A 12,556-nucleotide genomic window follows, 5' to 3' on the forward strand; every position below is an offset into this window, starting at 1 on the left:
CCTTATTTCTATTGACCACTGTTTGGATGATTGTTTGTGTTTTTCAGTTACAAAAGCAGGGTTATTTGTGGGGTTTATAGCACTGTTTTTCCCAAACCTGCCTTGCAGAGCTCCTAGGAGACTCAACAAAACCACTGCATGGTAAACAATTTATGCATATACTGGGAGTTATTTATATTGAAACGTTTCTAAGCCAATATCAGAAAATTAAGGAAGAAAAAACCACAGACATCACATTTCTGTTGTTTGTCCCTTGTTTTGTTGAGGAAATAAACTATTTTATTCAAGGCATAGAATGAAAACAGTTATCGAAAATCCCTGTGAGGGCAAGCAAAAACGTTGTTTCATTTGGCTATGTCCATCAATCAAGTACTTGTAAAATACTGGTTCACATTACTAAAACAATGAAGAGATTAAATTTTTAATAGGTGTATTAGGCTGACAAAACAGGAAAGATTATTGTAAAATGAACTGTTTAAATTGGGACCTTTGATTATCTCTTCTAGGAAGAATTACTTGCTCAGTCTATTATGTCTGTATGCATACTTGAAGAACATTGGATTAATGTACAATTTCTTTATTCCTATGCAATTTCTATTGGTATATTGAAATATGTGAATGGATTTGTTTTGGTTTAATTCTGAGCTATTGAGAAATCAGTAAGAAAGGAAATCAGAGGTCCTTAAAGGAATTAAGAGTCCTTTAGAAAATAGCCATTACTTTGTGGTGCCCACTTCCTGCCTCAAATATATTAGCAAGCTTATTTCTCTCATATTTCAAAATCAGAAGGACACTAAATTGTTGAAAACAAAGCTTGTGTCTACAGAAGAAATATGAGCTGCTTGCAGCTAACAGTGGAGGGATGCCAGGAAATCTGGTTCATGGCCCCAGGCTGCAGGCAGCTGCCCCAGTGGTCCTGCAGCCCCTCTCTGGGAAGCCACAGTGTGGCTCTGTGAGGGGAACAGAGCTGCCTCTAATTCACACACAGCAGGACTGCAGTGATTTTTAAGTCATTACAGTCTGACTCTGAAGAGAGCTGTGATGAGATTGTGGTGGGGGAAGGAGGAGGGTGATACTCTTAAACAGGGAGGCAGGAAAAGGCAAATGGCCAGGGCTTGAAATGGGACCCTCTGAGTGGTGCCACTGCTGAAAGTGCAGTCTGGTGACATGACAGCCATGAAGACCAGGGTACAATTTGCCCAAACCACAGGCTTCCTGGCATGCACCTGAGACTCTCATTTTTCTTGAGGGTCACTGAGCCCTCAAGAAAAATGAGCCAGGCACACATAATTTTAATATTTTTGCCAGGTTTCTGTCTTTCTCTGTGTTAAGGGATGGTGCATTGTGTCAAAGGAGCTCCAGTGGATTGTTGTACTTGCAGGGTTGTAGAGGAGAGTGTGGTGTAGGCAGGCATGGGAATCGGGATGCACTGGGAGCAGGTGGGCAAGCCTGGAGTTCTGCCTGTCCAAAAAGCAATGGGGCTGCAGGATGTGGGAGAACTGGGGGAGCTGTCAGACCCACACTGCTATCACCCCACACTGCTGCAGGCTCATGGCAGCATGATGGAAACAGGTGACTGCAAAGCCTTGGGATCCAGAATAAAAGTGGAATGAGCCAGGGGCAGCAGCAGGGGGTACCCAGACAGAAGCAGGGCAGTACCAGGACTGCTGGACACCCCTGGACCATCACAGCATGATGCTCTCTTCTCCTTATGTAAGGAAATAATCTGCACAGTTAATGATTCTGTCCATCATGCCTTTAATAAAAGAGCAATAACAAAACCTGTGGGTGCACTATAAATGGAAGGCGCACTACCCCCTCACAGTCCTCAACAAAATGTACACCAAAAATAAAGTTCTGCTTAGCTTTGCAGGAGGAGCTGGAGGAGAAGCACTGGTGTTTCATTGTCAGCATGATGGCATTCTTAAACCCAGCTTAAACACAGCCTTTTTACCCCCAAAGCTGTGGTTTCTGCTTCCAGCTCAACTTCTCTTCTTGACCTGCTCAGACCAAACAGCTTTTTGGTATGGGCATCCCTGGCACCTGCTGCACAGGGCACCTGCACATCCCCATTGGAACCACCAGCAGTTCTCCATGAACCACTGGCCAAATTGTTCATTTATTGAAAAGCCCTGGACAGAAATGTAAGTGCTTTGGGTGGAGATATTCAGCTTGGGGAATATGTTGCCATATAATATGGAATTAGACATGCTGAAATATTTTCAGTTACATTAAGTCACAACAAATTAGTGCTGAAATTTTAGTAATCCATGGATTGATTAATATTTTTTTAAAGCTGCCAAGTATCAGTTGCTGTGAAGCAGAGGATCTGTTGGCTGAACTCACAAGTTGTATGTCTGAAGTTCACATGATTATTATTTTATTAGATATGGACTTGCTACAGAGAAGTCTCTTAATCATTTGAGAAATATTTGTACCTGTTCACCTTTCTAATTCTTCTGATATTTCATTCTTAGAACACTACAGTGGACACTGTAGAAAGAAGCAATTCACTGACATTAATGTCACAGAGGTAGTAAACTACAGCCATAAAATTGTTCAGAAGTACAGGGTATATGACCATAAACTGATTATTTGATATTCCCACTTCTATAATTACCCTGCTACACGAAGTTGGTATTAAAAAAATTGTCTTCAAAATATTTTTAAACACAGTGATCATTCATTAAATGCAATTATTTGCTCTTTTTAACTCAAACAATACATTATGCAATACAGTACATTTTTAAGTATATGTTGGAATAATAGACTGCATTTGTTGAATTCATTTATGTTTACAAAATCAAGGTTGGTATAGACTCAAAACACACTTCCTATTGTCACTGAAACAGCAGCATTACTGTTGTGTAGGTTGCTGACTTGTTTGGTCCCCTGATGAAGTTGTGTTTAAAGATATCAGAACTGTGGAAGCTTTAGTATCTCTCCAAAATTAGGACAAAAATTTCTAATACACTGAAATAGAAAATAATGAATAGCATTCTCCTAAAGATCACTACCAAAACAAAGAGCTAAAGGACCATGAGCCATAGGCTACCTAGATCAGCCCTTATGCTTTACATTTCCAAACATTACGGGATGTGCATGAAACTGCTGTCCAGGCCTTCAACAGGCATAGGATTGAACACAATTCTATCAGGAAATTAAGTAATAACAATTAGCACATTTACTAGGTGGGAGCAACCCAGACAAGGAGGTCATTCCTTCAGGGAATTGAGAGAATAAAAAGAAATTTGTGGCTAAATGATACAAAGGTAACAAAAACTACTTTGCACTATGTGGCTGGTGTGTAAATTTGGACAGTTGCCCAAAACTGGCACTGGCTGCAGTCCATTTTTAAAGGTTGAAGCAACATTGTGGGATTGCAAATTTATTTCATACTGAATTCAGACAGCAGGGGAGAAGAGAAAATAAAAACTAGAAGCCATAGAAATTGTAAATAAAAAATAAGTTACACCTATCAAGAGATCCTATATAGAGCTTTTACTGCGAATTCACTGCACATTCATCCTATACCCAGAAAAATCAAAAAGTCATTTCACCAGATATTTCAAAAGTATGTGGAGTGTGTACATTGTGTTTTCACACAATATATTACACTGACCAGAGCACAGGCTTTGGAGGAAAGAAAATACAAGAGATCAGAAAATGTAATTTTATTTTTTTCCATTATTGAGGAATTGTTTAGTTTTGTATTTTTTCACTGTAACTAAGTGGAATGGAAGAGGGAAGGATTAACATTGTCCTTTGAAGAGAGTCTAATACTATTTTTGCATAGAAAGGACTACTGTTTGTGTTACCCTTTATACCAAGAGTGTTAGTAAAACTGGAAAAGAGAAAATAGAAACAGTCATGTTCTTGCTTTTCTCTTACAAAGAGAGCAGGCTCTTATGAAACTGTAAAATACTCATTGAATTGCACTCCAGAAACACCTGGGGCTTGTAAACTAAAGCACTTCAAAACCAGTTTCATCATAAAGACAGAATCTGCTATTTAAATTCTCTGTAGCCCTCTGAAGAAGTCCATCTAGTGCCCAAACCAAACATCAACTATCTTGCTCTTTGGTAACCTGGAGGGAAGTTTCTGATACTGGCATAAGACCTAGTCTGTGTGATAACATTTGCTGTTGTTAGATATTGACCTTTTCCACAGGAGACATCCTGAAGTGTGACACTGAAACCCTCACAAAATTCCATTTCATTCAAAGGAAACAGTTTTAGAAGGGATGATAGATGATCCATTACCACCAGGCATTTTCAGTGTTTGGTTTGTATTTCATGAAGATTCTCATCTCAAAACTGTTAGTTTTGTCATCAGTATTTTTTTAAGTGGACTTGTTGTGGAAGATGGTTCATCAAAGCACTGTAAACAGTTTTGTCTCTCCCTAAAGGTAGTGCTAGGTCTGGTCACTAGAACTTCAAATGATATATATTAATGCCATCATATACCACAACAGAACTGCACCCTCCTGAAATAAACAGGTCACTTTCTATCTGTAAAGGGATTAAAATGCCAAAGGAAGGCATCAGAGTACAGGTCTCTGTCTGTACCTGTATGGGAAGAGACACTGAACAAAAATGCAGCCTTGTTCCCAGTGTGCACCATACCCTTTCAGGTGGGAAAGGATGCATTTGGAAGCTACAGCAATTACTTTGTGCCCAAGAAAGTTGGTGAAAGTACCTGTAAATGCAGGACAGGGAGTCTGTTACAGAAGCAGAGGATTGTCCAGGGCCAGGGCTTTAGAAATCACTGCTCACATTCTGCCCTTCTCCCTCCACAGCACCACGTGAGTTATGACAGTGATGGGGGCATCAAGTTGATATTATATTAGTTCCCTTTATGTAGGAAGCTGAAAATTATCTGACTCAAGACAGCTGCCTTGACTGCCTGGACTTAATAGATTCCCTGATCAGGCAGAAAGCTGCAAGGAAAATGAGATTCAGGAACTCACAGTGGTGCAAGGAGATGTCAGTGGCATATAAGGGATGTGCACAGATAATGTTTTTATGGCACTGACTGTCTCAGGCTTGATCAAAAGCTGCTAATCTTAATACACCTATTTTCCTTGACTTCAATGAGCTTTGGATTGGGCCCTTTGAGAGCAGATATAAGCTAAAAATATTGCAGCACCAAGACCATACAAAGTCAGTAGAGAAATATGATCAAATTTATCATTATAATACTCAGCAGTTTGTAAACTCATTAACATTTGCAGAGAACATGCTGTTTTACCTGTGACCTATAAATTCTGGAAAGCTCAGGAGAATTGCCACTCTGAGAAATGTTGATGGCAAAGGTATTTTGGGGCAAGTGTGATGAAGCCATGTGGCATAGTTTAATTGTAGTTGTTATGGGATGCAAGTCACTCTGCATCTAAACAATTAGAGAGATTCCACAGAATGGGGTTCAGGTTTGTGAAATTCCATAGGAAAGTGGGAGGTTAGCAAGATACTGCCTGCAGATTAAAACACATTCCATAGAGTAGAGACCATTTACAGGGTCAGTGACCCATTAACAAAAGGGTCAGTGATATTAATGTCCTCCATTCCAACTATGCCAAACGTTTTTTCAAGCCTGCTACTCCTGAGGGCAAAAAGTATAAATTCCTGGCTAGATCAGTAATACCAGAGGCACACAGGGATCTCATGTAGGCACTAAAGGAATATTGGAGGACAAAAAAATGACATAACAAGCATGAAGGTGTTTACAAATTGAATAGACAATTGTGAATCTTTTGCTGCAGCAAAAGGCATTGGAGACTCAGCAGCCATTGTCTCAGGAGAAAGAACCTTTACAGTGCTTGAAACATTTTTACAGGAAAAGAATTTTTTTTAAACTTTTGGTTTTGCCAGTATGTTAAGATTTTTTTTAAAGGCATTAAAGACTGCTGATAGATTTTTGGTTTTGGCTGAGTTGCATATCCCCATCCTGTGTATGCAATATTTACAGTTCCCTGTCATTAACAACTGTCCATCACTAAAGGAAAAGCTGGAGAGACTTTTGTGTTTTCACAATGTGCTTTATAGCAGCCTCAAAGTTCTGCCACCCTGGCTCCTGGAGTCACAGCATTTCTGGGGCTGCTGTTCCAAGGACAGTGTCCTTGATGCTCTGTTGTTCTTCCCTTTAAAAGGGCTGCAATCCCTGGAGCTCACTACAGCTCCTAAAAAGGGTGGCACAAATAATAGAGTGGTAAAATATTTCCCTATTTTAGGGAACTTCTGGCGAATTCCACACAAGTTTCTGGCCCTTCTCACCCCAAGCCATGCAGGAATGGGCCTGACAATCTTTTCCATAGTTTGGAAATCATGCACTGCCAGAAACTGGTTCACATCCTGGCCAGGAGCAATATTACAGAGCAAAATAAAACTGCCAGTCTCCTGCTGGTTGTGAATAGAGTTGTGAGAACCTCATGTAAGTGGTTTGCTGTACTGGGTATGTCAACATGGTTTTAGAAGTATGTTTGTGTAGGCAAAATCCAAATATAAAGCATCCCAAATTAAGGGCACCAATAATTGTGCCATACCAAACTACCACAGACTCACTGTTTGTGTTATCCTAGATATATATATATATATATATATATGCTATAATTTCTGGGGAATTACTAGCATCAAGGAATCATTTCTACATTTTAAAGAAATTAATTACTTCTGTGATCCAACCTGTACACCATTTATTCTCTGTCTTCCAGGAATCAGAGTAACAACTGAAAACTCTAGAACATTATTTTATTCTCAAGAGACAGAGTATTAATCTGGTATCAAGTTAGCAAATGCTTTTTAGGAAAGCCTCAAAGTTTGGGAGTATCAGAATAGATCTCCTAGAATAATTTGACAAAGGCATGTGAGTTGGTCAGTCATGCACAGATATTCAGGAAATCAACTGTTATCCTGAATCTCACAGCCATATATGCAATAGGAATGTATTTGTTGTGTGCTTACATTTACCTACAAAGAAAGAAATAGAGAAAAATAGAAAAAAAGCTTTGAAAATGTAGCAATGTCTTTCTTAATTCAGCTCTTGGTTTCACTGCTGAAACTTCCAAATGTGCAGCTGGAGGAAGGGAGAAGCAGGAATTTCTGATGTACGCGTTTGTCCAGTAGGAACTAGATGGAACTGCCAGCTTATTACACATGGACCATTGAACACCAAGCAAACACTGCTCTCTCCCTCCTGCACATTTGCAGTGTCTGTGGATTTCCTCATATAGTTACTTATCCTATTAGCTTAAGGGAAAAGCTCTAATTGCATTCACATGAAAGCAAAATCTTCAGTATATGCTCTTTCCATTAGTATTCTTCTCCTTTTTCCTATTATCACTTAGGGTTTAACAGAACTCTCAGGATTATAAGTATATTTTACACTTTGAGTTTGTATTATTATACAAAGGAAGTAAAGAAAAAATTAAAGAAGTATTTATGAAAAAGAAAATTGTCACTAAAATCTGACTCCTAGAACAGAAACATAGCAGCAGTTTGGATTCACAGCCCACATGCTGATTACAGGAGCTGCTGGGTAAAATCACAGGACTTGGATATTACAGAGGGTACCTGGACAGATCCCAGATCTAATGGAACTAATTTCTCCTTTAAATCTATGAACCCACCCCGGCCATGCCATGGTCAGAGCTGGAGGCTGGCCAGTGTGAGCACACTGCTGTGGATCACAGCTCTACCCATTCACTTTTCCCTTTCTTTCTTTCTCCCCTGTCAAGGGAATTTAGCACTGAGATTGCTTTAGCCTAAAGCCCATTGGAACAAGAGGGAGAAGAGAAAACACCAGGACTCCACCGTCCCCAGGAGCCCAGGCACTCTGTCAGCCTGCCACAGACCAATTTCCCCAAGAAACAACTCCACCTGAAATGCAGTCTGGCAGTGAAGCTAACATGCTTCTGGTTAAAAAAACCTCTATTTTCTTCAGTAAGGCTGAGTGTATTAATAAATTAAACATTTTCTACTAAACACTCTTACCCCTGTTTTAGCAAGTCTGTCTGCTTAAGAGAACAGGTTACTGACACTATTAAGAAACTGAGAAACTTGTTTCTTTCCAGATTATTTACTGCTCAAAGGATTGGAGATCTAGTGACACACAGTTTAGGCTGCAGACTTACAAACTGGCCACTGTTACACTCACTGTGACTGTATTTTAACTGGGGATCCACAAGCACCACGTTCTATTTCATCATCCAGTCTTTTAAGGCTTTTTTTTGTCCCCACAGCAGTAAGGCAATGCCTGGATCCATTTCAGTAGTAGGAGTTTTTTCATACAGTCAGATTTTATTCCTGATTTTTGAATCAACAGTGCTAAGTAAGCCGATTTCTTCAGTGAATCACATAAAAAATTACTAAATTAGCCCTGGAAATTATTTTAAATGTTAAAAATATTATATTACTCCTGTTTGAACCTTTATGGATATTGGAAAACTGAAAGTTCCCCCCTTCTCACCCTAAAATGAGCTCCTGATTAGTACCAATTCCTAAATTTTTCAAAGTGTTTATTTTAGTAACTGTGTTAACCTGGAGCTGCAAGGAAACTAGAAAGTGTTCTCCAGTCAGCAGCCGTGACTGTGGCAGACTGCCAGGATGTTGTGACCTCTAGAAATCCTTAAGGTTTTGATCAGCATTTCCTCATCCCCAGTACTCTGTTGTTTCTGGTTTAAATTACATCTCAGCATCTCCAAAGTAGGTGATGATGCTAATGTGAGTGATACAACAGATTGTTACAAGCATCCTTGGATTATGAGATGGGAATATCTTGACTTTCTAAACAATGATAGTGTTTATTGTATTATAGCTCTGAAATGATTATAGTATTATGCTAATAGACATTACACTGCTGCACATCAGACATATTCTTTTAAGATACAGTGAATGGAATTTAAAGACTGTCAAAGGCAAGGAAAGACAATACCTGACTGTCCCTGGTTTTGTATCAGGATGAGAATGCTATTTTAACCTTCACTTTGTGTTGCACTAAATCCTAAAATCAGAAGATACAAATTTCTTGACTTTTCTGTGCCTGTAGAGTTAATAGTTCCCACAATTAAAAAGCATTGTAAATAATGGGTGAAAAATCCTGCTGCTGCTGCTAAAATACATTTGTTTGCTTCAAAATGTGCAATGAGTTCATCTAGGGCCTCTTGTGATTGTAGCTGCAGAACATGACAGAAAATTTATCTCTCAGAAGGCATTTTTTGTTCATATATTCATAAAAAGGTTTTTTCCCCACTAACACTTTAAGGCAAGTTGGTAACAAGACAAGGATTGCTTCCATAGCTGAGGAAAAATCCTCCAATGTCAAAGCTGCAGTGAGAATACAACGTGCTATGCATGTTACACATTGCACAGCACATGTGGGGATATAGATCAATGTATGTAAACTGTGGCAGCTCAAACACACTTTGTGTGTGAGTGGCCTAAATTCAGAAATGTGAAGTGGAATGTCATATTCCTGTAAAACACATATGGACTTGAAGGTATCCTGAAGTGATCAGAACACTAAAGTATGTAAGAAAACACAATTATTTGTTTAAAACCCCCATATTTGTTATTCTAAGTCAAGAAGCTCTCAAAAATTCATAACACTTTTTCAGCTAGAGTTGGTGTTGAAGCTGAGACAAACATATGCTGTCTTTTCCCATATCACCTTTATGGATCCTTATGCTGCAATGACATTTTAATAGGAAACTGTTTTCTTCCATGCATTTATATGTGTTTTCATTGTTTTTTAAATTAATGGTGACCTCCAAAAAAGTATGATTTTTTTTTCTGTAAATTATAGAGCATTACATAAATTTATATATAGGTGATCACTTCCAGAACCCAATGTCAGGTATTAACTATTTCATTTCATCTCTTCTGCCAGGATTTCTCTAGAATACTTGCCTTGTCACCAAAACTGTGGCATATCTTCATTACAATTGTCAGGCATGGGCAGAATCGCAAACATGAAGGCAAAAAAAATCTTTCATGGGCAAGAAGGAGACTGGGAGAGAGAGCACTGAAACAATGGTATCATCCACAAGATACTCTGTGGGGTGTGGAAAATGAGATTTTGCCTGGCCTGCTGACTCAGTCATTAAGTTGTTATTACATTGTGTGCATGATGACACTGGTTTTCAGGCTTATTTCTGCTTACTCATTTTCTGATATTATTGAACTGTGGCTTAAAAAGAAAAATATAATATAGTTATTATCCTAACCTCTGCTGAATGAGTTAAGTTAATACAGGGTCAAAATCCAGTCCAGGTAATTTTACCAATGTGGATAATGAGTGTTCTGCAGATACAGCTCTGTTCTGAAAGTTCAGTGGGCATTGCAGGCTGCTCCAGGTGCACCACAATACCTAGCTCTGAAATTTTGAATTCTTTTTTCAAAAACAATCTCTGGAATGTCTTAAATAGAACAGACTCTCTCCATGTGCCTTCTGACATCTTCTTTATGAAACGTGGTTGTTCATTGTCATCTTCCTTTGACAGCTTCTCTCATCTCCTATGTTCAATACATCCGCTCTGAGCAATTTACCTTTTCATCCGGAATTTCTTTATGTTAAGGCTGTGCTGATCCTCATTCCTGAATTGGATCTGCCAGGCTGGCTGATATTGGATCCTGCAGTTTGCCAACCCTCGTTTGCTCTGACTGCTGGTGATAGCAGTGCACAGCACTTCAGGCAGCAGCGGCAGCAGCAATCTATGCACGCCAGTTGTAGATATCGGAACATAAATATGATAATGCTGGACCACAGCCAGCTCTGCTCTGGCTTCTGCAACACTGTTCCACAATATGAAGCACAAAGATAATCTGATGCTCAGAGGCATTCAGCTTGCAGGCAGGCAGGCTGGGAAAAAGCTCAGGTTTGCTTAAATGGCCACAGCTCCAGCTGCGAGGCCTCGTCATTTCTTATATGGAGGGGGTGTCAGGAACTGGTTCAGCATGAGAATGATGTCCATGTTTTAGTCCTGTGCATGATGTAAAAAAGCTCTCCATGACTTAATCAGGGGATAGCTAGTGAGAAGGACAGTTAGGAGCTTTCACTGATAGCAAATCCACAGGACAGAGCAAGCAGTCTGTGTGCTGCTCACAGTTATCTCACACAGGTCAAGTCTAGGGAAATCCATGGCTGCAAGTTACTGTGAGAACAGTTCAAAAGGATTCTTCAGATGATGGAGAATTGATCCTGACATCCTGACTGCCAGGATTCAGCCATGCATGTGATATTGGACTATGACATGCATATGGTCTAGTTTTAATTTGCTGAGATGATAATTTAGATTAAATTATTCCACTTCTGTTAATTCCTTCCAAACTGATAAGACTTGTAAGGATCTATATGAGAAGATTTTTCCTAAAGTTACCAGCTTGCAGAGTGCACTGATCTCAAACTCTAAATAAGCTACAGGTGTATGGGGGAACTTAATCCATTTCTACCTACAGAGATTTCCCATGGGGAAATATGCACTTAGGACTTTGCCCTTTGTAATTTGCTAGTTTGCCTCAGGTTGCTTTACACCTTTGCATCCTTGAAGCTGTGCTGTACCTTCCTTCCCAAGAGTGTCACAAGCCATAAAGGAGGATTAATGCAGCTTTTGAACTCCATTAACTATTGCGAGAATTTTCCACTTGGAAGCTTCTAACACACATTTAATATCATGTAAAGTAGAAATAAGAATAATTAGCAGCTAATAAACCATCTGCCAAGTTTTGAGCTTGTATTTTCCTCCATGATCTGACCTTCTGGCATATCCTGACTTCTTCCAGACTTTCCTGGACAATTAATTTAGGCACTACAAAGCAGGCAGACACGTTCCTGAGGAGCTAGTTCTTTGATCCACACAGAAAAGGATGTACCATAGATTATCCTATCCTTCTTTTTGTTTTCCTGGCATTCCCAGACTTTGATGACTAGATCTCACTGTTTGATGATTACAGACTCTCAGAGCAGCATCTCAATACTTATGTGATTTATGGATCCAAACTTTGTGCTAACAATTCCCTGTAGCATTTTATTGTGCTCACTAAATAACTCGAGGTTTATTGTTCTTAAAAGAGAACAAGGGTAATGCAATTTTTATTTTGTCTAGCTGTCTGTTACTCCCTCCAGTAACTTTTTACTCCTTTGCCCTTTTTGGTGTTATTGAGATCTCAAGGATGAGATATTTCTACAGCTGTTAGGAAAACAAATGGCTGAATGGAGACAAAAGGCTGAACCACAATCTTTACAGTTGTTTGCTTGCTGATCAGCCAGGATATGTAGCCCAGGATGGGCAACTCTGAAAAAATCAGAGATTATTCCCTGGCCAAACAAAATCAAGGAACACAGGAGGAACCTGGAGTACTGCATGTGGGTTATTGAGATGCAGAGGGGAGAGGCACAATCCCCCCTCCTCCTGATGAACAGACACAAGAGGTGGTAAAGAGGAAAGGGAAACTTTAGTGTTATTGCAGTGGACAATTTCAGCAGAGTAAAGCACTAAGTTACAGAGACCAAATTTTCATGGACCACTTGTCTTCCTTTCTGAAAACGTTTGGGTGATTTTGAC

The 12,556-nt window shown here is 39.4% G+C and overlaps 1 protein-coding gene across 3 annotated transcripts in view; it reads right to left on the reverse strand.

Annotated features, from left to right (window-relative positions):
* SHISA9 (shisa family member 9) overlaps window positions 1-12,556 on the reverse strand; it is a 176,916-nt gene that overhangs the window by 143,654 nt on the left and 20,706 nt on the right. The gene's annotated exons all lie outside the window — the stretch shown is intronic.

The sequence above is a fragment of the Zonotrichia leucophrys genome, chromosome 14 (genome assembly GCF_028769735.1).
Source record: "Zonotrichia leucophrys gambelii isolate GWCS_2022_RI chromosome 14, RI_Zleu_2.0, whole genome shotgun sequence".
NCBI lineage: Eukaryota > Metazoa > Chordata > Aves > Passeriformes > Passerellidae > Zonotrichia > Zonotrichia leucophrys.